Source organism: Erinaceus europaeus, chromosome 7 (assembly GCF_950295315.1).
Source record: "Erinaceus europaeus chromosome 7, mEriEur2.1, whole genome shotgun sequence".
NCBI lineage: Eukaryota > Metazoa > Chordata > Mammalia > Eulipotyphla > Erinaceidae > Erinaceus > Erinaceus europaeus.
The window spans coordinates 122551260-122577162 of NC_080168.1; the positions used below are offsets into that span (position 1 = coordinate 122551260).

Consider the following 25903-nt stretch of genomic DNA (forward strand, 5'->3'; position numbering starts at 1 on the left):
TAAAAACCAGACTGGTGGAAATTGAAGAATAGACTTTGAGCCACATGTAACACATATTGCCACTTATAGAAATTGTATACTACTTAGGAGAGCTTGCTTAACACACAGTTATTTTTTTATGCTGTAAAATACTTACCTAATCCCTTTCATCTTGAGCTTAAACAACTTTCATTTACTTAATTTTTCCAGTTCTGACTACAAGTGAAGAGGAGGAAAGAGAGGATATTTGATCTTAGCACTACTGGTGATGTAAAAAAAATTACAGGAAAACATTGTCTTTGGGATTAACTCTTCCAGAGTACAAACATAGCCAAGAAACTTGCTTTTCTGGGGGCATGGAAACTCAAGTCTACTAATGGTCAAAATAAGGGTGATTTCAATATTTCCTCTCTTTTAAAACTTCTAATCAAATGTTAGAAGATAAACTGGAAAAATTATTCTTTTGGAAAACTTACTCTTTTTGCATTGCTGATATAAGTCAGTGCTTTGTACAATTGATCTCATATGTTTCCGGGGGACTCGGAGCTCTGTTTATAAAGCCTCTTTAGTTCTTCATCTGAGGGCCTTACATGGGGAATATGAATACCTTACTGGAGTCAAGAGTTCACGTTGGCGGACCACTGCCCTAGGAATAAGGCAGCTCTCTGAAACTGGTAGCACACACCCTAGATGTTTTAACTCTTTGGTGAAGTGCCTATTTTGCTTCTAACAATTAAAAAGGACTGTTTCGTATCCTGACATAGAGTAAAACGGCTGAAATTAAACCTGGCATCCATTCATAACGCCCCACATCCTTTTCCAAGCAGGCTGTAAGACAAAGTGAAACATTGTTCTTACAAGGCAAATTTAAAAAGACCTAAAAGCATAGGAGAAAAGTATCAGCAGGGTTCTGTTGTACATTGGAGAGATAGCTATTGGGGAAAATTGGTCATAAACTTGATAATGGGCTCATTTTCGTAGATGGAGCTCATGAATCTTCTCAAGGGCAGCTTTGACATCTTGACAAGGAACTTGCCTCAAAGAAGTTTAGTCATTGTGATGTAAGGAATGTGAACTGGACACCCTGAACGGATGATTCATCTTAAACACAAAGCTGAGGTGAGTTAACCTATTACTTATTACTATTACTATGTAATCTCTGGCAGTTAACAAACGGGATTTGTTGTATATATTTTCCCCCAGACTGAATAAACAAGGTGTCATCTGTTTATGGAGTTCACCTGCAGATCCTTACATGTGGACTGTTTTGACAATTGACTTCCAAAAATAGATATAGGACAAATGGAAGTATTCTTGGGGAAGATTAGAATCATCACAGAATGTCTATATGATCAAGTAACTTCTGGCATTTGGTACCTGTTTTTAGGGGTTCTCTGCCCCCCCTTTTTTTTCTTCCTCCAGGGTTATTGCTGGGCTCGGTGCCTGCACCATGAATCCACCGCTCCTGGAGGCCATTTTCCCCCCTTTTTGTTGCCCTAGTTGTTGCAGCCTTGTTGCGGTTATTATTGCCATTGTTGACGTTGCTTTGTTGTTGGATAGGACAGAGAGAAATGGAGAGAGGAGGGGAAGACAGAGAGAGAGGGGAGAGAAAGATAGACACCTGCAGACCTGCTTCACCGCCGTGAAGCGACTCCCCTGCAGGTGGGGAGCAGGGGGCTCGAACAGGGATCCTTACTGGTCCCTGCGCTTTGCGCCACGCCCCCTTTTTTTCTACCAGAGCAATGCTATGCTGCAGTTTATGGTGGTGCCAGGGATTGAACTTGGGACCTCAGAGCTTCAAGCATGAAAGTCTTTTGCGTAATCACTATGTTATCTCCCTGTCCCCTAGTCATTCTTAGATGACTGTTTTCCATTATGATCATGTACTTTCAAAAACAAGATTCAATTTAAAGGATTAAAGTCATTTTTTTAAAAAAAACAGAGCACTTAGCAGCTCTGGTTTATAGTGGTGCAAGGAATTGAACCTGGGACTTTGGAGCATAAAAGTCTTTGCATAACCATTATGCTATATACCCCTACCCCAAGACATTTATTTCAAACAGAAAACACTACCTTGATTCTACTATCTGAACCTTGATTCATCATTCCGGTCTACTGTAACATAACATGCCATGGGGCGCTTACTATACTCACATGGTTTTTCTATAAAGACTGGGTTCTCTCTTTCTTTATTTTTTGCACCAGGACTTTTCACTTACCTAATTCTACCTCTCCCAGCAGACTCTTCCCTACCCCTTTCTTCCCAGATAGAGAGGGAGAGAGAAAGTTAGAGAGACAGAGGAGAGACATCAGTCCATCACTCATGAAGTTTCCCTGGAGCCACCCATAGTGTTCCCATGTAGTGTTGGGGGACTTGAATCACAGTCTTTGATCTTGCTGTGTGCACTTCACCACGGGAGCTATTTCCTGGCCTCAAAAAGTGTTGTTCTTCAAGGAACTAGAAAAGTTTAGTGACTAAGCACCAGTGATTTGGAGGGTGTGTTTATATCTATGTCAGCATGTAATAGAAGAGATCAGACTTTACTGGAAAGAACAATTTAGAACAGAAGTTTTATCATCATACTTGATGATTCCAACTTGTCACAGGGTATGGCATTCAGTGACTTATGTAGACACAGAAAATTAATTGTGGTAAGCTTGATAATTTTTGCTGAGATAATTAGAATACTGAGTTAAATTTGGGTAGGCCCTCAGAAAGAAAGAACCCTCAATTAAGACTGTATCTATAAGCAAAAATATGGTCTACTTTGTATTATTTATATTTAATGTGCATTATATAAGTATCCAACCATGTATACATACACACAAGATGAATCATGCATATATCTGTATATGTAAATACAACTCATGTAATTATATGGCAAACAGCATTATATATGTGTGTTAACCAATACATATACAGATGCACACACAAAATAGACCATATTTTTGTTTGCACAATATCTGTATACTTGAAATAAATTACTTCTATGTACATGGCAATAATCCAAGAATATTATAGAAGTGAGCTAAAAAATCCTTATTTAGAATATACACATTAATTCAGAGAACATGATACAGTTAGAAATAAAAGTAAATGAATTGCCATCAAAAAAGATAATATTGTATCCTTTGGAACAAAATGGATAGAACTGGAGGTGATTATACTTAGCAAAACAAGTAAACACATGAAAGACGACTACGGGATGACTTCACTTCTATGTGGAGTCTAGAGATATAAAACCCATGAGCTTGCAAAACTCAAACCAAAAACCACAAGCAAACACCAGAATTAACCAAATTGTGTCTAAGACTATGGGAACTATAGTGGTCGTCATTAGGAGGGTGGGGGGCACAGAGTGTTATTGGTAAATGTAGTGTGGGACTCACCTTGTAATCTTTCCGTCTTGTAAACCACCATTAACCACAGAGTAAAGAAAATAAAAATAAAAAACCTATGATATTGATTAAAATAAGTAATTTTTATCGACTTTTTTAAAATCCCCAAATGTATTATTTTCATTATAGTCTCTAATCAGTCTTTCTAGTGTTTGATCCTTGGCTCATTTCTCCTTTTCTTTCTTCCCATGTTGTCTTGACTTACGTGCTTCAAGCTGGCGATGATGGCCGCTGGAATGCTTTTTATGTTGTCTTCTTGATCAGCAGATTGAGTGATCTCATTTCCCAAAGGCCAGGTAAGTTGCTCAGTCATTAAAATGTCTTTTGATTTCCAGTGATATCTTATGTTAATTTTGAAATATCTCTTAATTTCTTAGACACTCAAGGGTAGACTGCATTAGCAGTAATTGCAGAAAGGAAAATGTGCAACTACTAAAACTTAGCTGAAGACAATTTGGGAATTAGGGTTGAATGCAGAACTGAAAATGAGGGGTCAGAGGAAGAGGATAATGAAAGCCATGTTGATTAAATTCAATGTATTGAAATATTCCAATGAAATGAGACTGATCATTTCTGCTCTGAGGAAAGTTGCCACTCCATTTTGGATGGAATTCCTATTTTTGAGAATTGAAAATTAGCTAAACCATTAGATTTATCCAAAATTAGCTTGTAAAATGCTTGCAATAAGCAATCCCTAAATTATGGTCAAATGGCATTTTGGACAGACACTCAATGACAAACCATCTTACATAGGTTCAAGTGCAACTATGAAAATATCTGCTAGTCTGTCAAGGTTTTATTACTATATTTTGCAAATTAAGCTTTATATACTGAGCTGATAATGAACCAAAGAATAATATATTTTCTATATCTGGCAAGGATACCTAGCTTCTGTTCTTTGGAATGAAGAGAAACTCTCCCAATGAGGCGTTAGAATGTGCAATAATTCTCAAAGTGAAACATTGCTAATACCATAGTTGGTCATCTGCCTTCTGTCCTATCTCAGCTAGTCAAATGAGAACAATTAATTAAATACATTAGTGAACAAAACCAAGTATGGTTATCATTAAATGATACCATACTGATTTAATAAACAAGCAAAATCCTGAGTCACACATAGTAAGAACTCCATAAAAAATAATTTCTTTCCTGACTTATAGTGGTGGAAGGGGGGTGGTTCACAGTAAAGAGAAGTTTGAAGAAATTACATGATACTCAAGAGAAGGTCATGTGCTTTGAGGCCAACTATAGGGTAGCACTGATTTATTCTTTCTCCTTGAGGTTTGTTGGTGAATTGAGATGCAGGTTTACAACATGACTAGTTTTCCTTAGAGAGGTATAGTGAAAGGAAAACTTGATCTCTTTCATGGGAACTAAACCTACAGATTTGTCCTCTGTAATATGATATTCTGTTAGACCTGAAGAACAATATACATGTACGATGATTATAGCAATCATATTTTATTTTATTTTTTTTAATTTATAAAATGGAAATATTGACAAGACTATAGGTTAAGAGGGATACATTTCCACACAGTGCCCACGCCCAGAGCTCCATATCCAGTTCCCTCTCTTGTTAGCTTGTCTTTTCTTTATCTCTCTGGGAGCATGGACCCAGGATCATTGTGAGGTGCAGAAGGTGGAAGGTCTGGCTTCTGTAACTACTTCTCCACTGAACATGGGCATTGGCAGGTCTATCCATACTCCCAGCCTGTCTCCCTCTTTCCCTGGTGGGGTAGGGCCATGGGGAAGCAGGGCTCCAGGACACATTGGTGGGGTCATCTGCCCAGGGAAGTCAGGTTGGCATCACGGCAGCATCCGGAACTTGGTGGCCGAGATTCCCAGGTTGAAAGCAGCTTCCTTGAAGAGCTCACTCCAGGTGTTTTCTCCAAGCTGCCATCTTGGCTCCACCCAGCAATAATCTTTAAAGGTAACACTTGGGGAGTCGGGCTGTAGCGCAGTGGGTTAAGCGCAGGTGGCGCAAAGCACAAGGACCGGCATAAGGATCCCGGTTTGAACCCTGGCTCCCCACCTGCAGGGGAGTTGCTTTACAGGCGGTGAAGCAGGTCTGCAGGTGTCTGTCTTTCTCTCCTCCTCTCTGTCTTCCCCTCCTCTCTCCATTTCTCTCTGTCCTATCCAACAACAATAATAACTACAACAATAAAACAACAAGGGCAACAAAAGGGAATAAATAAATTAAATAAATATTAAAAAAAATAAAGGTAACACTTGGACATACACGTCATTATTGTCCTCTCTTAATAATTATGCCTAAGTGACGCACTGTAATTTCATTTGGTATAATCTGCTGAAAATTTATTTAGGGGAATTTTACACTTGTAGAGTTCAAGTTAGTTACTAAATGAGATAATAAACCACAGACCACAGGAATTTCCAAGTTCACACTGTCCTCCTGAACTTACTTTTTGAAGAGAGAGAGAGAGAGAGAGAGAGGATCCAGACCATTGCTCTGCTCAGATTTGGAGTATGGTGGTGCTGGGGATTGAATCTGGGACCTCAGAGCTTCTCACATGAAAGACTTTTGGATAACCATTGTGCTGGTTCCCAAGTTGTGACTCTCTGAACTTAAACAATAGCCCCAAGAGGGCAGGGCTTTAAGACTCCTTGAGGTCACAATCCACCCTGAATCATTTGAGATATTCTTACTCTGATCCCGCTTTGCAAGACTCAAATGCAGTGAGACATGTTCTCTAAGTCCTTCTGGAGTTGAGTCTACTGAGAGACAGTCTTTATAAGCAGTGCGATTGATGCCCCAACAATAAAAAAAATTTTTTTCCCCCAGAGGTAAATGTTAGACTTGGATAGTGCAAGAGATCATGAAGGGAGAATTTTTCTGTTCTCTCGAGCTGAGCTGATCCTCCTAACTTTTGATACCGGAATGCAGTAGCAGTGATGTGGTTTAATGAAACCTCTTGAAACTCTGTGAGAAGTTTGAGCAACAAGGAGTTGTCAAGTGAAGGAGAACCCACAGGTTCCAGTCAACAGCCAGACCTGAGCGTTCAGCAGTATTGAAGCCATGTTGGATTTTCTCTCTTCCTGGCTTCAGGAGTAGTCCAACCCCAGCAGAAGAGCTGCCTGGATGACCCTCTCAACAAATAGTATCTCTTTGGGATCAAACAATATTACGTCTATTTAAGCCACTCAGTTCCAAAGTGGTTGGTTATGTGCTTCGAACCATATAAGTGTTAACATTGCAAGTTTGCTTTGAGTTCAGTGGCATTTTTATATCAAATGTCTAGCTGGGAGAAGATTTTTATATAAATATTTTTTATGTTTTCTATGATTATTAATTCATTAATTAATTCTTTTAAAAAATTCATTATTATTATTTTTACCAAAACACTGTTCAGCTCTGGTTTCTGGTGGCATGGGGGATTAAACCTTGGACCTCAGAGTCTCAGGCATGAGAGTGTTTGCATAACCATTGTGCTATCTTCCCCACCCAAAGTCTGTTTTTGACATATTTTTTTCTTGCATGTAATTTTTAAAGAAAAGAAATTTTACTATTATTATTATTATAAAGGGATGGAGGGAGGGGAGAAAGGAGGGAGGGAGAGAGAGAGAGAGAGAAAGGAAATGAGAGTACTATTTATATTTATCTCTGGCACAGAATGGTACCAGGAATTGAACGTGTGGCTTCTGGGCCCTGAGGGATACAAGTTCTGTGCTCTCATAGGCTGAACTATCTCACCAGCACGAAAAGTAACTTTTTTTTGAGAGAGAGTAAAAATCAAAGTTGAATCCATGGTGACTATAGCATTAAGCATACTTATGTCAGCAAAACCTTGGACAAGGAAGAAGTATTGGCCTGTGTGAGGAAGAGTGGGACAAGGGGTTTTGAAGAGCTACACTGCCTCAGGGTCATCTGCTCATTGTAAATGCTGTTCCTCAGATACCTTTGAGCTTCCAAACTCAGAGTTTTCAAGTTGCATGACTAAACCTTCATTTTTCTATTACTCTTGTATTGACTTAGGAGCTGGTCTACAAGGAAATAATTTTCCTCGGCATCTGTTGATTTCTTTTTTTTTTTTGGACCATGAAATTTTGTTGGAAATTCAAAGCATAATGCTGAGTTATGCAAGTCTGAAATAAAACTTTATCTAATTCTGTCAAACAGATCTGTTTTCTAGAAGCATAAGGCCTGACAAACGCACATTACTCACATTCAACTTTGTGAATGCCACCTCTCTCCCTCTCTCTCTCTCTCTCTTTCCTTCCACTTGAGTTCCATTGCTCAGCAGTTTGATGGGCTGGTGGGAAAACCTTTTGCAATAGCCTGAGTCAAGGGCCAGCTGCTTTGGGTTCCTTTAATTACCATGTCCCCTCTGGAGAGGACAGATTGCCAAGGAAGTAGCAGGAGTCAGAACAGTGTCAAGGTCAGGAGACAATAGACATGGCACCAACTCTGCTGGAAATGAGCTGAGTTCACTGTGGGTCGCAGGCATTAGTTCCATGGCCAAGAATCGGACCAGGGCCGTTCAAGCTAGTGTTGAATTCTACAGCCCCCTGTTTTCTATGTCTCATGGCTAAGCAGCCACATCCTGACAGAAGGAACTGGCTAGAGTATGTGTGAGGTTATTTTGGCGTCTACTTAGAAGCAAGAGTAAAAATTCAGACCTCAATATAGGGTGTGAGACTGTGGTGGAGGACACTCAGAGGGGAACAAAAGATGGGGAAGTGACAGGTCCAGGGAAGCCGGGCAGAGAGCAATAATGCAACTGGCCATGAAGGGGCGGGAACAAAGAGGCAGCTCTGGTTTGGAAAGCAGCTCTTGGAAAGCTTCGTGGGTACAGATGGCAGGGCATCTTAAACTACTGTTTGAAAACCTGTGGGAAGAGAGGCATGAGAATAAGCAGCAGGAAGTTCGCTGGATTAAGAGCCCACAGGCCTCTACTGCAGACTTAGTTTAGATACGACTGACAGGGGGACTGACAGGGGATGGGCAGTCTATTAGTGCTCCTACTGGCCTGCCTGAGGCTCCAGAGGCACCAAGTTCAATCCCTGGCACCACATTATGCCAGAGCTGAGGAGTTCTCTTTCTCTCTGTCCTTTTTTACCCCCACCTCTCTCTCTCTCTCTCTGAAATAAGCATTTCTTTAAAAAAATTTTTTGTATTATCTTTATTTTTTTACTGGATTGAGACAGCCAGAAATTAAGAGGAAAGTGGGAGATAAAGAGGGAGAGAGACAGAGAGACATCTGCAGCCCACTTCACCACTTGCAAAGCTTTCCTCCTGCAGGTGGGGACCAGGGGCTCGAGCCCAGGTCCTTGCACATTGTAACGTGTGCGCTTAACCAGGCGTGCCACCACCCAGCCTCTGAAATATTTATTTTTAATTTTTAAATTTTAGTTATCTTTATTTATTTATTGGCTAAAACAGCCACAAATTGAGAGGGAAGGGGGTAATAGAGGGAGAGAGGCAGAGAGACACCTGCAACACTGCTTCACTACTCACAAAGCTGTCCCCCTGCAGGTGGGGTCTGGGGCTCAAACCTGGATCCTTGCTCACTGTAACATGTGTGCTGAACCAGGTGCACCACCACTTGGCCCCTGAAATAAGCATTTCTTAAAAGGAAGCTGAATGGGCTTTCATAAGTCATTTCGTACCAAGAAATCAGTGGTAAAATAACAGAACTGTACCCAATCGCAGAATAATCAAAAGGGTTTATTTTATCAACAGTTGACTGTCAGCTAACTAACTATTAGAATATATGCTATGATTCACGAAGATGAGCTTCTGGGACAGCTGGACTACCAATTATGCATTCAAATTTCCAACACAGCCCATTGTTTATTTTCACCTTACCACTCCTCTATCTAAGATCCCATTTATCTTCTTTTTGACAGATGACATGGGGTCCCAGGCAAGCAAATCCTGCTGTTTGCCCACTGAGCAATCTACCCCATCATCCACTTGTAGTTTTGAGTTCCTCTGTTTCTTTTATATCAGTCTTATAGCTACAAGTCAGGGTATTTTCTTCATTGAGTTCGCTGTCAACTTTCACTCTCCAAAAACTTTCAGAAAACCATCTATCTGTCATTTCATGTGGGACCCACTCCTCTTCTTTTCTCTCAAAACACTTGGCATAGAGTCCTTGAACTTTCCTCTGGATCAAGGAGAGGGAGGGTTTCTGTAAGTGTTGGCTCGAGGTGGGCATCTACTAAGAATGAGGATGTGTGAGTCCAACTCTCTGTCAGCACATAGCATGAGGGGACTTGTTTGAGGGTGAAGGGCTTGTGATGTTTAGCTAAAAAAGCACAAATGTCTGCAGGACAGAGGGGCTCTTATGTCAGACGTCTTTAGTTTCTGTCTGAGACAGAGTGGGAACACAGAGAGCAGTTATTTTATGTAGACTAGAAAATCTTTACCTGTGGGGGCCAGATGGTGGTGCACCTGGTTGAGCGCACATGTTACAATGCACAGGGACCCAGGTTCAAGTTCCCAGCCCCCACCTGAAAGGAGAAAGCTTTACGAGTGGGGAAGCAGTGCTGCAGGTTTCAACCCTCTTCTCCTCCAACTTCTCCTCAATTTCTGGCTCCTCTACCTAATAAATAAATAAAGATAATACAAATAGATTTCTTTAAAAATAAAAAATCTTTACCTGTGTGGCCTAACTCACAGCATAAATCTTTTTTTAAAATTTATTTATTTGTAAAAAGGAAACACTGACAAAACCTATAATAAGAGGGGTACAACTCCACACAATTCCCACCACCAGAACTCAGTATCCCATCCCCTCCCCTGATAGCTTTCCTATTCTTTATCCCTCTGGGAGTATGGACCCAAGATCATTGTGGAATGCAGAAGGTGGAAGGTCTGGCTTCTGTAATTGCTTCCCCACTAAATATGGGCGCGCTGACAGGTGGATCCATACTCCCAGCACAGCATAAATCTTGACAGTGATTTGTCCGCGGAAAGCTCAAACTCATTTTGCTTTTCCTTCCCAAACAGCTGCGTAAGAGTGTTCTGGGATGCAGAGCAGAATGAAACGGTCGAGTCCCGGCTTCTCTGCTCATCCATAGAAAGGATAGAAAAATGGACCCTGGACACAAATTAAACTTTGCTTTTACAGTTGAGAAGTATACCACCATTCTCATGAATACAAATGTCTGACAAAATCACTGAGACTCCTTCCAACCATCGCCATAAATACTGCAGATCCAATGAAAGGTGTTTACTTTATAGAAGGCATTATGCCAAGCACCAAGAGCTTGCAACTCAGTGAACGTTCCCAGGAAGGCCAGGGTGGACGGTAGTGTAACTCCTCTTTTTTGTATAAGGATTGTTTAGGCTGGTGGGTATGCAAAGTATTGAACAGCGACTCTCACAAGGTAGCAAATGCATGGTAAGCCATGCATGAACATGCTGGTATCAGCAGGCTGCAATTTTACACTATTCTCCCCTCACTCAAATTCTGATTAGATCAGTTCTTTCAAGTCTCACTTTAAAGATTCCTTCTTCAAGGAGGTGCCCAGCTCCTTATAGCATGGATGAATGTTCCCTCTGCTCTGTCCTCGAAACGCTGTCTCTGTCAGGAGCTTGTACCACAGCTCTAGTGGCTGATACTCAGTCTGTCTCCCTCACCCTCAGCAGTGTGTGCTAATCAAGTCTCTCCACGTAAAACAGATGAACAGGTATATTCTTCAATATGTGTGTGTGTTGGGGTTGGGGGGGGGAGACTTAACAATGATTAAGTTTAATTAATGTTCTTGTGACTAGAGTCTAAAATACATAAGGTAGTAACTTGGCTTCATAGTGTGGTCTACTTACAAAGGTTTATTTATCTAGCTATTTATTATTTATTATGAAAGAGAATGAGAGAGGAAGTAGAGACCAGAACACTGTTCAACGCTGGCACAAGGCCATACCAGATATCAAACCCATGCCTTCTGGGCCCTTAGGCATGTAAGTTCTCTGCTCTAACACACTGAGCTATTTCCCCAGCCCTGAACTGTGATGGTTTCATTGTCATGGGTAAATGAGAAGAAAAAAGAGGTGACCCAACATATACAAATAGTGTTTTCTTTTTTCTTTTCTTCCAGGGTTATCGCTGGGGCTCGCTGCCCACACTACGAATCCATTGTTCCTGGCAGACACTTTTTTTTTTTCCATTTTATTGTATAGGCCAGAGAGAAATTTAGAGAGAGAGAGAAATTTACAGAGAGAGAGAGAGAGAAAGGTAGACACTTGCTTCACCACTCATGAAGTGTCCCCCCTACAGAGGAGGAGCAGGGGCTCAAACTCCTTGAGTTTTTGAGTTATTGAATGAGTCCTTGCACTTAGTACTATTTATGTGGCTGCACCACTGCCTTGTCCGCAAAATAGTGTATTTGTAAGTGAAGTTCAGTGCCACCCTGTGCCACACAAGATTTTTATTTTTAAAGAAATCTATTTTTATTATCTTTATTGATTAGATAGAGAGAGCCAGAAATTGAGAGGAAGGGGGAGGGAGAGAGGGACAGAAACAGAGAGACACCTGCAGCACTGCTTCATCATTTGCAAAGCTTTTCCCCTTTCAGGTGGGGGCTGGGGACTTGAACCTGGGTCCTTGCACTTTGTAATGTGTGCACTCAACCAGGTGCACCGCCACCTGGCCCCACAGGTAAAGATTTTCTAGGTAACACAGATGAAGATCACATGTGGAAACTTGCATGCTGTGTATGTGCTGAACAAGATGTTATTCGCTGGTGATTTCAGCAGAATGTCTTTTGGGATTTTCAATGAGCGCGCTAATTGGAATCCTCCTGGTATTGAAATTTGACTTCTCTTTATTTCATAAGGCTTTTGACATTTTTCATATCTTCATGAGCTTGCAGATGAGTAGTGCATTCACACTATATTTCTGGTAACATTGTAATACAGTTGATTTTAGTCTCTAGCTCTCTGATCTTGGGTTCCATCCCTAGAATTGCAGGAATATTCCAAACACAAACCAAGTGACCTTGGATGGGGGCACAGCGCTTTGCTTTCTTTTTCTCTTACTCTCAGCATTTCACTCCCACAATATAAAATAAAAACTTGGGCTGAGGAGGTGTCTTAGAAGCAGTGCAACTGATCTGCATGCTTGAAGCTCTGGGCTTCATCCCTGCCACTGTGCAAAATAACACAGTAGAAAAAAATTTTTAAAAAATAGTTATTTATTCCCTTTTGTTGCCCTTGCTGTTTTATTGCTGTAGTTATTATTGTTGTTGTTATTGATGTCATTGTTGTTGGAGTAGGACAGAGAGAATTGGAAAGAGGAGGGGAAGACAGAGGGGGAGAGAAAGACATCTGCAGACCTGCTTCACTGTCTGTGAAGCAACTCCCCTGCAGGTGGGGAGACGGGGCTCGAACCGGGATCCTTAAGCTGGTCCTTGCACTTTGCGCCACCTACACTTAACCCAGTACGCTACTACCCAACTCCCAATACAGTAGGAATTTTATCTCGACGTCTTGAGAGAAACAAAAGCAAAAACGAAATAGTCTGAATAAATGGGAAGTTTACTCCTTGACGGATTATTCTTTTTTCTCTATTCTTTGTGAGTTCTTATCTCTGTGCTTCATAAGGAATGGACACTGGCTAACCTGACTCCTCTCTTTCTGCTAACTTAATGCCAGGGCCCTGCATGCCACCTGCTTCTGACAGGATCCTAGGTAATTTCCACATTGCTGTTGGTCTTTCTAGGCCCGTCTTGCAGAACCTCTAAAAAATAGAGACACTCTACATTTAAAACAAGTCATCTTCAGCCCTTTTTTCATACCAAACACTTTTTGGAGCCCTTGGTATCCCGCTTTCCCAAGAATTTCTAGAAAGTTTAAGAAACACACCTTTGCATGTGCACATTTAGAACTATCTGATAAAAACAGAACTCTTTACAAACAAAGGAAAATTCTATGACACCAGTTATGTAAACCCCAACATAAGAGATAAAGCTTCAGGCTTTTTTAAGTGCAATAACATTGCACTACATCTCAAGGATATTTTACCATGCAATATAATGTGAGGAGAGACGATTCCAGATAATCTTTTTACATGAAAAAAAAAAGTTTTCAGGGGCCGGGTGAGTACACGTTACAATGTACAAGGACTCAGGTTTGAGTCCCCAGTCCCCACCTGCCGGGGGAAAGCTTCATGAGTGGTGAAGCAGTGCTGCAGATGTCCCTGTCTCTCTTCCTCTCTATCCAACCCTCCCTTCTCAATTTCTGGTAGTCTCTATCTAATAAATAAATAAAGACAATAAAAAAGTTTTCTATTCTACTGTATTGTTAAAATGATCTGCTTTGAAATTATTAAGTAGCTATGCCTATATAAAAGAATGTAGCAACGTAGAAATTCAGTGAACTTGGATTAAATCTTTGTGTGTCGCTTATTTCTAGTGGCATTTTTTCATTCATGGAGTCTCCTTTAGTTTTCACAGGACTGTTGTGAAGTAATGTATATGTAGAGATATCCTTTTTTTTTTATTCTTCCAGCTGTGAAAGACTGTATTTACTAACTATTATTTTGAAAACACCTGGTTAAAATCACTTGCTATCTGGTAACCAGACGTCTGCTAACTGGATACTTAAAACATAAAAACAGAATATACGGGGAGTCGGGCGGTAGCGCAGCAGGTTAAGCGCACGTGGCATGAAGCGCAGGGACCAGCGTAAGGATCCTGGTTCGAGCCCCCGGCTCCCCACCTGCAGGGGAGTCGCTTCACAGATGGTGAAGCAGGTCTGCAGGTGTCTATCTTTCTCTCCCCCTCTCTGTCTTCCCCTCCTCTCTCCATTTCTCTCTGTCCTATCTATCAACGATGACAACAATAATAACTACAACAATAATAAAACAAGGACAACAAAAGGGAAGATAAATAAAATAAAAATTAAAAAAATCAACAAAACAAAAACCAACTTTTATGTTCCTTATATTTGACAGGACAGAGAAAAATTGAGAGGGGAAGTAGAGAGGGAAAGAGAAAGAGATACAGGTGCAACACTGCTTCACTGCTCATACCCCCCCATAGGTGAGGGCCGAGGGCTTGAACCTAGGCCTTTGGACACCGTAATGTGTACTTTCAACAGAGTGTGCTGTGGCCCAGTCCTAACTGGATTCTTTTTATTTAAAATTTCTTTATTGGGGAATTAATGTTTTACATTCAACAGTAAATACAATAGTTTGCACATGCATAACATTTCCCAATTTTCTATATAACAGTACAACCCCCACTAGGTCCTCTGTCATCCTTCTTGGGTCTGTATTGGATACTTTTAAAGTAACTATTTGAATTACTTTTTTAAAAAAAAACAATCACATCAAATGGATTTAATACTTATATCCAGTCTACAATATTGTCACAGACATAGTCAGAAGATAAAGTATACTATAGGGTTTTTTTTTTCCCCACTGAAGTTCATCAGTGAGTTGGAATATCACATATGTTGTTGTATTCTTGTCTAATTGGTGTCTATTAAGATAGTTTTAAAATTAATGTCATTATATGAAATTACCTAGAATGTGAAAAACTTAAGGAAACACATTAAAGTGTCAGTGGGATGATGCAACAGAACATTTCACATATGAAGAATTTTTTCCCCATAAACGTGTTATTTCTTCTTCTCTATGAATTATTTCTTTTTCTCTGTGACAGGTGGACAATAATATGGGTCATCTGGTGGTAGGTGGCTGCCATTATACCAAACACCTGTTCTGGAGTGTCCTACCCCTCTCCCTCCTTTTCACAGTAGTAGAGAAATTAGTTCAGAGGAAAGGTAATATATATATATTTCAAGTTTCTAAAGTGTAAGAATAGACAATGGTATTCACCATTGTATTTTTACATGCTTTCTACAAGACTGCTTTAACCATAGCAGTTGGGAAGCAAGTCTAGTAGTGTCTTCTGACAAAGGAGCTATCTTATGGTCTTGTCAGCATTTCTATTTTATAAATAAAAACTTAAAAAAAATATGTTCTGAATAGCTGTCACTACCAGAGAGAGATCTTAAATAATTGCCTAAGGGTTTTCTTTTTTACATTATTTGAAATCTTTGTATTTTTAAAAATACTTTTGGGGGGCATTATTATAAAAAACTTAAATTAAAAAAATATTTATTTATTTTCCCTTTTTGTTGCCCATGTTGGTTTTTAATTGTTGTTGTAGTTATTATTGTTGTTGTTACTGATGTCGTCGTTGTTGGATAGGACAGAGAGGAGGGGAAGACTGAGGGGGAGAGACAGACAGACACCTGCAGACCTGCCTCACCGCCTGTGAAGTGGCTCCTCTGCAGGTGGGGAGCCGGGGCTCGAACCGGGAGCCCCTGGTCCTTTACGCTGGTGCTTGGGCTTGGTGCCATGTGCGCTGCTCTACTGCCTGACCCCTGGGCCATTTTTTTTTTTTTAATACTCCATTTCCTTACTGAGAGAAAGAAAGAGAGTGAGACTTTTGATGCGCTGCCTAAGGTCCATTTCTGGTCCCCACGCAAACAAGGTTAAGAGCTGTTGCCACCAAGTCACCACCTCACCCACCCATCCATCTCGGTCTGTAACAGTGCGTTGAGGGGCACAGATAAGTGTATTTGTACTTTACAAAGAAACGCCCCAAAACATCAATGTCAAAGAATTTTGCAGAAGTAGGATTTTCTAGGAGCAATCGCTTGCTGATAATATACATTATGAAAATCAGAGCCAACATGGTATTGACCACTGCCCAAACGCATTTGCTCTGAGAGCTATCTTCCTTCCTTCCTCTCTCTCTCTCTCTCTTCTTTCCTTCCTTCCTTCCTTTCTTTTAAATTTTTTATTTATAAAAAGGAAACATTGACAAAACCATAGGATAAGAGGGGTACAACTTCGCACAATTTCCACCACCAGAACTCCGTATCCCATCCCCTCCCCTGATAGCTTTCCTATTCTTTATCCCTCTGGGAGTATGGACCCAGGGTCATTGTGGGGTGCAGAAGGTGGAAGGTCTGGCACTGATCAAAATTCATGCCATTTGTATTCAACAGGGGTTATGTAGCAAAGGCTCTTGCAAGGGTAAGACTTTGCAAATATTTTTAAAACTATATATCTTAGTTATTGTTGGTTAGAGGTAGAGAGAAATTGAGAGGGGGAAAGAGTAAATAAGAGAGAGATAGACACCTGCAGCCCCGTTTTATCACTCGTGATGTGAATAACAAATCAAGCACACTATCCAAGAGAGCTAACTTGTCAGCTAATTCTTTGTTAGCTTTCAGAGCTCTGAAAATTTTCTACTTGTAGCATATGTTCACCACTGGGACACAGAGTGACAAAGCTTGTCTGCTCTTGCTGTTATACCTTTCAAGATTTGTAAAATCAGGGCCAGGCAGTGGTGCACCTGATTTGAGTGGACACATAACAGTGTCTGGTTCACATAACAGGAGTCTGGTTCACATAACAGGAGTCTGGTTCAAGTCCCTGGTCCCCACCTATAGGAGGAAATCTTCACAAATTGTGCAATAATCAACACTATACTTTCAGGGATCATTTCTATAATTTGTTACAAATGGTGAAATAGAGCTGTAGGTTTTTTTCTTTCTCCCTTCCTATATCCTCCTTCCTTCTCAACTCTTCTCTGTCTCTACCCCAAATAAATAAATACATAAATAAAATATAGAAAAAAAAAGAAAACGAATGCCCAGTAAGTTGTTTTCCTTTCTTTTTTCCCCTTTAGATAGAGACAGTGAAGGCAAAGCGAGAATAATGGAAGAGACTACAAGATCAAAACTTCCTTCAAAGGTTGGTATTGCACCAAAGTAAAAGACTCGGTGGTGGTGGTGGTGGTGGGTGGGTGAGTGGGTGAGGGGAGGTGTTTAGATCCTAGAACATGATGGCAGAGGAGGACCTAGAGGGGCTTAGATTGTTATGTGGAAAAACCGAGAAATGTTACACACGTACCAACTACTATATTTTACTGTCACCTGTAAACCATTAATCCCCCAATAAAGGAAATGAGAGACCTTCAAAGCAACACACTATCCAAGTGAACTCTTTTGCCAGCCCAGAATCTACATTCTTATGGAGAGCAGTGCTTTTGTGAATCAAATATTGAGGACCAGGGACCTGCGATTCTCGCATCTGATGCCCATTGGATTCAGTTGGGAGTTTTTTTTTTAATATTTATTTTATTTATTTATTCCCTTTTGTTGCCCTTGTTGTTTTATTGTTGTAGTTATTATTGTTGTTGTCGTTGTTGGATAGGACAGAGAGAAATGGAGAGAGGGAGGGGAAGACAGAGAGGAGGAGAGAAAGATAGACACCTGCAGACCTGCTTCACGGCCTGTGAAGCGACTCCCCTGCAGGTGGGGAGCCAGGGTTCGAACCGGGATCCTTATGCCGGTCCTTGTGCTTTGTGCCACCTGCACTTAGCCCACTGCGCTACAGCCCGACTCCCTCAGTTGGGAGTTTTTACAGTATCTTGCTTTTCAGGCCACTAGCCACAGAGACCATGCTGGGATTGGTCGAGGGTAATGTCTTAGCATCACCAGGTGAAAGTACTGAGTCAGGTTTAAGTACCACTGATGGTCCCAAATCTACAGGACAGTGTGAGTCATGGGGTTATGCTTGATGAAACTGCACACAGGGAGACCCAGCATCAGGAACTTCTGATATAAAAGGTGTATGTTGAGGTTTAGGGAACCCATGTTTTCAACAGCCCAGTGAGCTTGCTCTCATCATTTGGGAAGTTTTTGGGGGAAAATGGTATCCGGTACAGTGACCGAGTTTATCGGATTGTTGACTCTTCCAGCGTCTAAGACAAATGGAGGTCCTAGGGGGTGGTGAGACCAGGGTTCAGGGAGATTTGATAAAGGAGGTGAAGAGTGTTTAAGTACCAGGAGCGTGTTAAAACCATAAAAGAAACACAAAGCAAGAATTAGGAGACATTCTTACAGGGCTTCATAGTCTGGCTTTTTGTTTTGTTTTGTTTTGTTCTAGTCTCAAGAGTTCAGTGAATATAACTTTAAATTCCACTAGAGTGGACATCAGATTTTCGATGTAATGAAGCATTTTTTAAAAGAATATAATTTTTAAATTCAGAAAAAAACAATTAAAATATCTCAAGGATGACAGTATCCTCTGCCGAGCCCTTTTTCCTGAGCACCTGCAGTTTCCATCTGTTTTTTTTTTTTTTTTTGTCATTCAGAGTTATGGGCATGGATGTGGGTTTCATGAAAACAGTGTTTCTCTTCCTACCTTACTAAATAGTAAGAGTGGACATTTATTCAGCTCTATTCAAGTATCACCTCAATTCTTTGTTCATTTCAGGCATTTTCTACGGTTTTAGAATTTTTAGTTTTTTTAAAAAATTTATTTCATATTGGGGAATTAATGTTTTACATTCAACAGTAAATACAATAGTTTGTACATGCATAACATTCCCCAGTTTCCCATTTAACAATACAACCCCCACTATGTCATTTATCATCGTTCATGGACCTGTATTCTCCCCACCCACCCACCTACCCCAGAGTCTTTTACTTTTGTGCAATACGCCAATTCCATTTCAGGTTCTACTTGTGTCTACTTGAATTTTTAGTTTTTTAAAAAATTATTATTTTTGTATTAGTGATTTACAAAATTACAAAGTAGCAGGGGTCTAATTCCACACTGTTCCCACCACCAGAGTTCTGTATCCTCATTCCCTCCATTGGAAACTGCAGCGATTCTCCCAAAGACTATTGACTATTCTTTCTTTTTTTAAAAATTTTTATTTATTTATTTAAAGAAGGAGACATTAACAAAACCGTAGGATAAGAGGGGTACAGCTCCACACAATTCCCACCACCTGATCTCCACATCCCACCCCCTCCCCTGATAGCTTTCCCATTCTCTATCCCTCTGGGAGTATGGACCCAGGGTCGTTGTGGGTCGCAGAAGGTGGAAGGTCTGGCTTCTGTAATTGCTTCCCCGCTGAACATGGGCATTGACTGATCAATCCATACTCCCAGTCTGCCTCTGTCTTTCCCTAGTAGGGTGGGTCTCTGGGGAAGCGCAACTCCAGGACGCATTGGTGGGGTCTTCAGTCCAAGGAAGTCTGGTCAGCATCATGCTGGCATCTGGAACCTGGTGGCTGAAAAGAAACTTAACATACAAAGCCAAACAAATTGTTGAACAATCATGGACCTAAAGGCTGGAATAGTGCAGATGAAGTGTTGGGGGGGGGGGGTTATTCCCTGCAGACTCTTGTGTACTTCTGCTCTCAGGTATATATTTTTCCCTGGTTTATGGGCACATGTGAACATATGCTCTGTCTCAGGGGACCTGGTCTATATCTAGGCTTGGGGACTTTATTGGGGAGTGGATCACCTGGAATGGAATTAGAGAATACTATGAAAGGAAAGGTCTCACCCGAGTGATGAAGCTGAAGGGTTGTCATTCCACACCTGGAGTCTCTGGACACAGTCTGAAGTGAAGCATGCTGGGGTGGCACTCATTGAGTTGATTAGGTTGCAATCAGTGGATGCAATATTATTTGATAAGAATTGAGAGCAGCATGCTATTATTTCTATCATTATCTATCACCTCTCTCTCTCTCTCTCTCTCTCTCTCTCTCTCTCTATTTCCCCCCATTTCCTATGGTCTTGACTTCTCTTCCATTTTATTTCTGTGAGCTTCTGTGCCACCATTGGGTTCTGACTATTTCTCTCTCTCTCACATTTTCTGGTTCTAATTTCTTCTTACATTGGGGGCTATGGATATTACTTAGCTAACAGAGCACAGGACTTACACATGTAAAGGCCTGGGTTCAATTCCCGTTACCACCATCCAAATACCATAGTGAGGCAGTGCTCTTTTCTCTCCTATGAAAAATAATTATATTATATATATTATATTGCATTATACTATACTATATTATATTACACTATATTATATTATATTTTTGTCTGCTAACAAAGTTAGACTCAGTAGTCAGAGGGCAGTACCTTTTCTGTGTGGGTAGTCCCCAAACCTTAGAGAAATAGTATTCACTTTGGTATCTTTACAGTCAGTCGATAAGCCTAATTTGGGGAGGGGCTGGCTGATGGTATTGTACCCAGCTGAGTACACATGTTACCATGTGTAAGGATCTGGATTCAAACAACTGGATCCCATCTGTGGGGTTAGGAGGCTTCGTCAGTAGTGAAGCAGGTCTGTAGCTGTCTCTCTCTCTCTCTCCTTTTGTATTTCCTCTCCCTCTTAATTTGTCTCTCTCCTACCAAATAAAGAGGAAAAAGGAGAGAGAGAGAGAGAGAAAATGGCCACTGAGAGCAGTGGATTCACAGTGCAGGCACTGTACCCATGATAACCCTGGTGGCAATAAAAGAAAGGAAGGAAGGAAGGGAAGGAGGTGGGGGGGGGGAAGAAAGAAAGAAAGAAAGAAAGAAAGAAAGAAAGAAAGAAAGAGAGGAAGAAAGATCTAATTTTCAGAAACATTTAACACGGATGGTAAACATATTTATTTAAGGGTCTGGAAGACTGAACATTCTCAGAGGGATTCATCAAGTTACACTTATCTGATTTAGAATTGTTTATGAATTCCCAGAGTTTGCAAACTAATAAGATGGGCAAAAAAAAAAAAGTATTTAATGGCGAAATCAATGATTCAGTTGAAAGCTGTTTCAGAAGTTCTCTGTGGTTTGAATGGCTCCATTGATTTGTTCATTGAAATGTTCTCTGATTGAGTACCTGGGTGTAACAGCCCTTCCCTGTTTTCTGCGTGATTCAGTCTTCTTCCCCAGCCTGTCAACACCCCACAACCTCCCATCCCTCAGTCCCTTGGCTCCTAAGTTTATTCTCTGATCAGCTAGTGGCTAGAAATGATAAACTGTGGTGACAAGCAAAATGCTGTGCAAATTCCATCCGGAATGTACCGAATAAACAGAGCTGATGGTTAAGTAAATACAGGACATTTTAATAAATGGCTGCGCATTAATGTCAAGCATCTACTGAGAATCCACACAGGAAATACCGCTGAATTGAATGTTTTCTGGGGTGGACGCATTCAGTCACAGAAATGGGATCTTTAGAATTTAAGATATAGGTGGTCCCCCTTTGGCTATTCCCTGGTCTTGTTCCTTTCCTCCACTTCCAATTCTGATTCTGTCAGCCACTCCCCCACCTCTCAAAAAGAAAAAAAGAAAAAAAAAAAAAACTGAAGAAGAAAATAAAATACAAAAATGTCTCTCCAAAAAGGGTTTGGATCAGAATGGGTGAATCTGTGAGTCCCTTTAGTCATAGGCTCATTAGAAAAGGATCTTCTCACAGATGGCCTCTGTGGGAGCCTTGAGTGCTATTTTCATAAGTTATTCAGACCTAGTTCTATTTATATCAGCTATGTGGTCTGGGTAGTGTTTGGAAAACATTAATGGAAACTACCGGACCCACCGTTATTAGAAATGTGAAGGACTGGAAAAATTAGACCTTTTTTAAAATTAAAAAAAATTTTTTTTTTTTTTTTTTTTTTTTGGTTTCTGAGGAGTCTCCTATTTTGGGGTGGAGGGGAAGGAAAACAGGGGAAAAAAGTCCCTGTTGTATTTTTACCTTTCCTTTGGGGTCACTAATCCTAATGGGAATCTTGGGGCAGTCACAGTCTCCAACATTTCCAGGGTGAATGCTCTGAGTGTGGACACAGTTCATTTTCCACTACAGCAATGTGAACTGAGATCTGTGGTTTCAGGGAAAACAGGCTGTTTTCAGAGAGCACCAGAGTTGGCTTTCATACTGTTTGATAGGAAATAGACTTGAAGATTCTGTCAAGGACTGGAACACCAGCTGGCTACAGCTGGCTGTTGTTGTAGACTGACAGAGCTGTCACATGTCCAGATGAGAAACTGAGTGGTTGGCCCCTTCAAGAAATTAGTGAGATCCTATAGGCATAGACCAGTGTCCTCTATTCACTGGATGGCCTCACTGAAGTCATTTTTAGGACTACACCATTTTTTTTTTCTTATTACAGATTTTCCATAGCTATCAATAAACAATATGACCCACAGACTCTTGACCTATCTATTCTAATTTCTTTGTTTTCATTTATGCTTGAGTTACTTACACTAAATGTGTATAACTCAGAGTTAAAGGAGGTAAATCTTAGTGACCCTCCACCTTAAAGTCTATACTTAAATTTTTTTTTAATTATCTTTATTTATTGGATAGAGAAAGCCAGAAGGGAAGTGAGTGATAGAGAGGGAGAAACACAGAGAGACACCTGCAGCCATGCTTCACCACTCGTGAAGCTTTCCCCCTGCAGGTGGGGACTGGGGGCTTGAACCTGGGTCCTTCTTCTTCTTCTAGCGTTTGCCCTTCTTTCGTAGCCAGTTAAATGGCTTTGCAAGTGACTGGGATCCATGTGGATTCAGTCGGCTAAGAAGGATCGTCAGTTTCCCCAATGAATGGGTACTCACGGGATGCACCACGAGAAGGTCGATCCAATGCACCCCAACCTGGGTCCTTGTACATTGTAATACGTGTGCTCAAACAGGTGTGCCACCACCCAGCCCTATACTTAATTTTTTTTTAAAAAAAATTTATTTTAATGAGAGATATACAGAAAGAGAGAGATACCAGAGCACTGCTCAGCTTTGGCGTATGGTGGTGCTGGGGACTGATCTTGAGACCTCAGAGGCTCAGGCATGACTGTCTTTTGCATAACTATTATGCTGTCTCCCCAGCCCCAAAGCCTACATTTTACATGAGAGAAAAGCAAGCCCATAGAAAGTGATTTGCCATAGTCATATAGAGTTCATCTCTGGAGGATCAAGACTTGAATCCCAGAAATGGATCTTCCTCTTTCATACGATGCACCCTCCCAGCAATGAAACTTCACTGCAGTCCAACGCTGTGTCCTTGACTAATGTGTTCCTGAGCTTCTCCCTGCAAGGAGGGATAAGGAGCAAGGTAGCTCCTATTTACTCAGCTGTAACGAGGACTGCCATTTCTTACCAGCCTCAGAGAAAAAACAGAGGTTTTATCTTTTTTTTTTTGGGGGGGGATTAATGGTTTACAGCCAACAGTAAAATACAGTAGTTTGTACATGCATAACATTTCCACGAACAATACAACCTGTCCTCTGCCCTCATGTTCCAGGACCTGAAACCCTCACCCCCCCTTTTTTTTTTGTGAGAGCACTTATTTATAGAGTTCTGAAGGTCTTGAAAGTTAAGGAAGAACAATGAACCCACCTTCTCTGGCCCATCTTGGACAGAGCTAGAAGGTATTATGTTAAGTGAGCTAAGTCAGAAAGATAAAGATGAGTATGGGATGATCCCACTCATCAACAGAAGTTGAGTAAGAAAGGGAAACTAAAAGTAGGACCTGACCAAATTGTAAGTAGGGCATCAAAGTAAAAACCCTGTGGTGAGGGGTAGACATGCAGCTTCCTGGGCCAGTGGGCGGTGGGAGTGGGTGGGAGGGATGGGTCACAGTCTTTTGGTGGTGGGAACGGTGTTTATGTACACTCCTAGTAAAATGTAGTCATATAAATCACTACTTAATTAATACGAGAGGGGTAAAATTAATTATATGTCTCGAAGTTTTTCAAAACACAAACTGAATCTTTTCAATTTATATATGCAGTGTAATTGATATGCAGACTCTCTCAAAAGCCTAGATCAAGTAGATAGAAGCAACCAATATACAAGATACTGGGTACTGTACAGCAAACCATAACAAAAGGACTTTTCAAAGTTAACCCAATTACCAAATAATGTGATGATAACACATGATAACATTAACTATTGATTGTCTTTTTGAACCCTAAGACAGCAGGAACCTCACTTCTCCACTATAGAGCCTCTACTTCCCCCAGTCCTGGAACCCTTGGATAGGGCCCACTTTCCTGTATGCCTCTCCTAATCCATACCAAATAATATTGCATCTGCCAATCACAACCTAACCAACGCAACAATTGCCACCTCAACATGCTTCACCTCAGACTGTGTCCAGAGACTTCGCGGGTGGAATGAAAACCCTTCAGCTTCATTACTCGGGTGAGACCTTGCCTTTCATAGTATACTCTAATTCCATCTCAGGTGGTTCACTTTCTAACAAAGTCCCAAAACCTAGATATACACCAGTTTCTGTGAGAGAGAGCAGATGTTCACACATATCTGTAAACTACTGCAAAATATATACCTGAAAGCAGAAGTACACTAGAGTTTGCAGTGAGTACCCCCCTAACACTTCCTCTCCACTATTCCAAGCTTTGGGTCCATGATTGCTCAACAATTTGTTTGGCTTTGTATGTTAACTCTCTTTTCAGTGACCAGGTTCCAGATGTCATCAGGATGCCGGCCAGGCTTCCCTAGACTGAAGACCCCACCAATGTGTCCTGGAGCTCAGCTTCCCCAGAGACCCACCCTACTAGGGAAAGAGAGAGGCAGACTGGGAGTATGGACCGACCAGTCAACGCCCATGTTCAGCGGGGAAGCAATTCCAGAAGCCAGACCTTCCACCTTCTGCAACCCACAATGACCCTGGGTCCATGCTCCCAGAGGGATAGAGAATGGGAAAGCTATCAGGGGAGGGGGTGGGATATGGAGATTGGGTGGTGGGAATTGTGTGGAATTGTACCCCTCCTACCCTATGGTTTTGTTAATTAATACTTTCTTAAATAAAAAAAAAAGTTAAGGAAAAGGATGCCAGTGTTGAATCTTCTTCATTATCCTTTTCTAACTCTTCCTGAATTCCAAAAGTGAGTCCTGCATGTACAATATGTTGTTTATATTTATTTATTTACTTTTTTTTTGCCTCCAGGGTTATTGTTGGGGCTCTGTTTATGTATTTTGTTTTAAAAATGTGACCTTTTTTAAAAAAAAATTAGTGGATAGAGACAGCCAGAAATTGAGAGGAAGGGGAGAGGGAAAGAGAGAGAGAGTTGCAATACTGCTTCACCACTCGTGAAGCTTTCCCTCTGCAGGTGGGGACTGGGAGCTCGAACCCGGGTCCTTGCACCAATGCGCAGGTTGTTTATATAGCTCCAGTGTGAGTATGGAAAGAAAAGTGGGCAATGCAGGTCACTGGAGCAAGAGACATTTAGGTCATGCACATAGAATTTCTACTATACAGGCAATTTCCTCTAGAATGCAAAGTCCTTGGAGGAAGGGACTCTGTTCACTGCTAGATGCCCTGGGAGTAGAACACTGGATGTTGATAAATACTTACTGGGTGAACGAATGAAAGAAATGGTCCATTCATGATGACACTCATGTAAAGATAGTGTTACTAAACCTAAACTAACCACAAACGCACACAAAATACATACTTCTCTTCCAACACACGTCTCCACTCCCCCAATCACTCGTTCAGGTAATAATACAATTACAGTGGTGATTAAGGACATATATTACCCCACCCCGTTCCATCAAGACCCTGAGAGAGAAGAGGAAAAAAGGAAGGACACTTGGAATTAGTAATGGGTGCAGGTATAGGTATGACTTAGAAAAGAGAGGAGGCGGAACTTCCGGAGGCAGGGCTACAGAGCAGTGGCAGCTGTGCTTCTCTCCTCTCCTCTTCAGGATACCAAAATACCAAAGGAGACCACCTGGGAC

At 41.1% G+C, this 25903-nt stretch overlaps 1 long non-coding RNA gene across 1 annotated transcript; it reads left to right on the forward strand.

Moving 5' to 3' along the window:
* Positions 1 to 907: 907 nt before the first annotated feature.
* LOC132539330 (uncharacterized) lies at positions 908 to 25903 on the forward strand. Its single transcript, XR_009550579.1, has 3 exons — positions 908 to 1098; positions 17053 to 17117; positions 25871 to 25903. It is a non-coding gene; the product is annotated as an uncharacterized LOC132539330 (long non-coding RNA).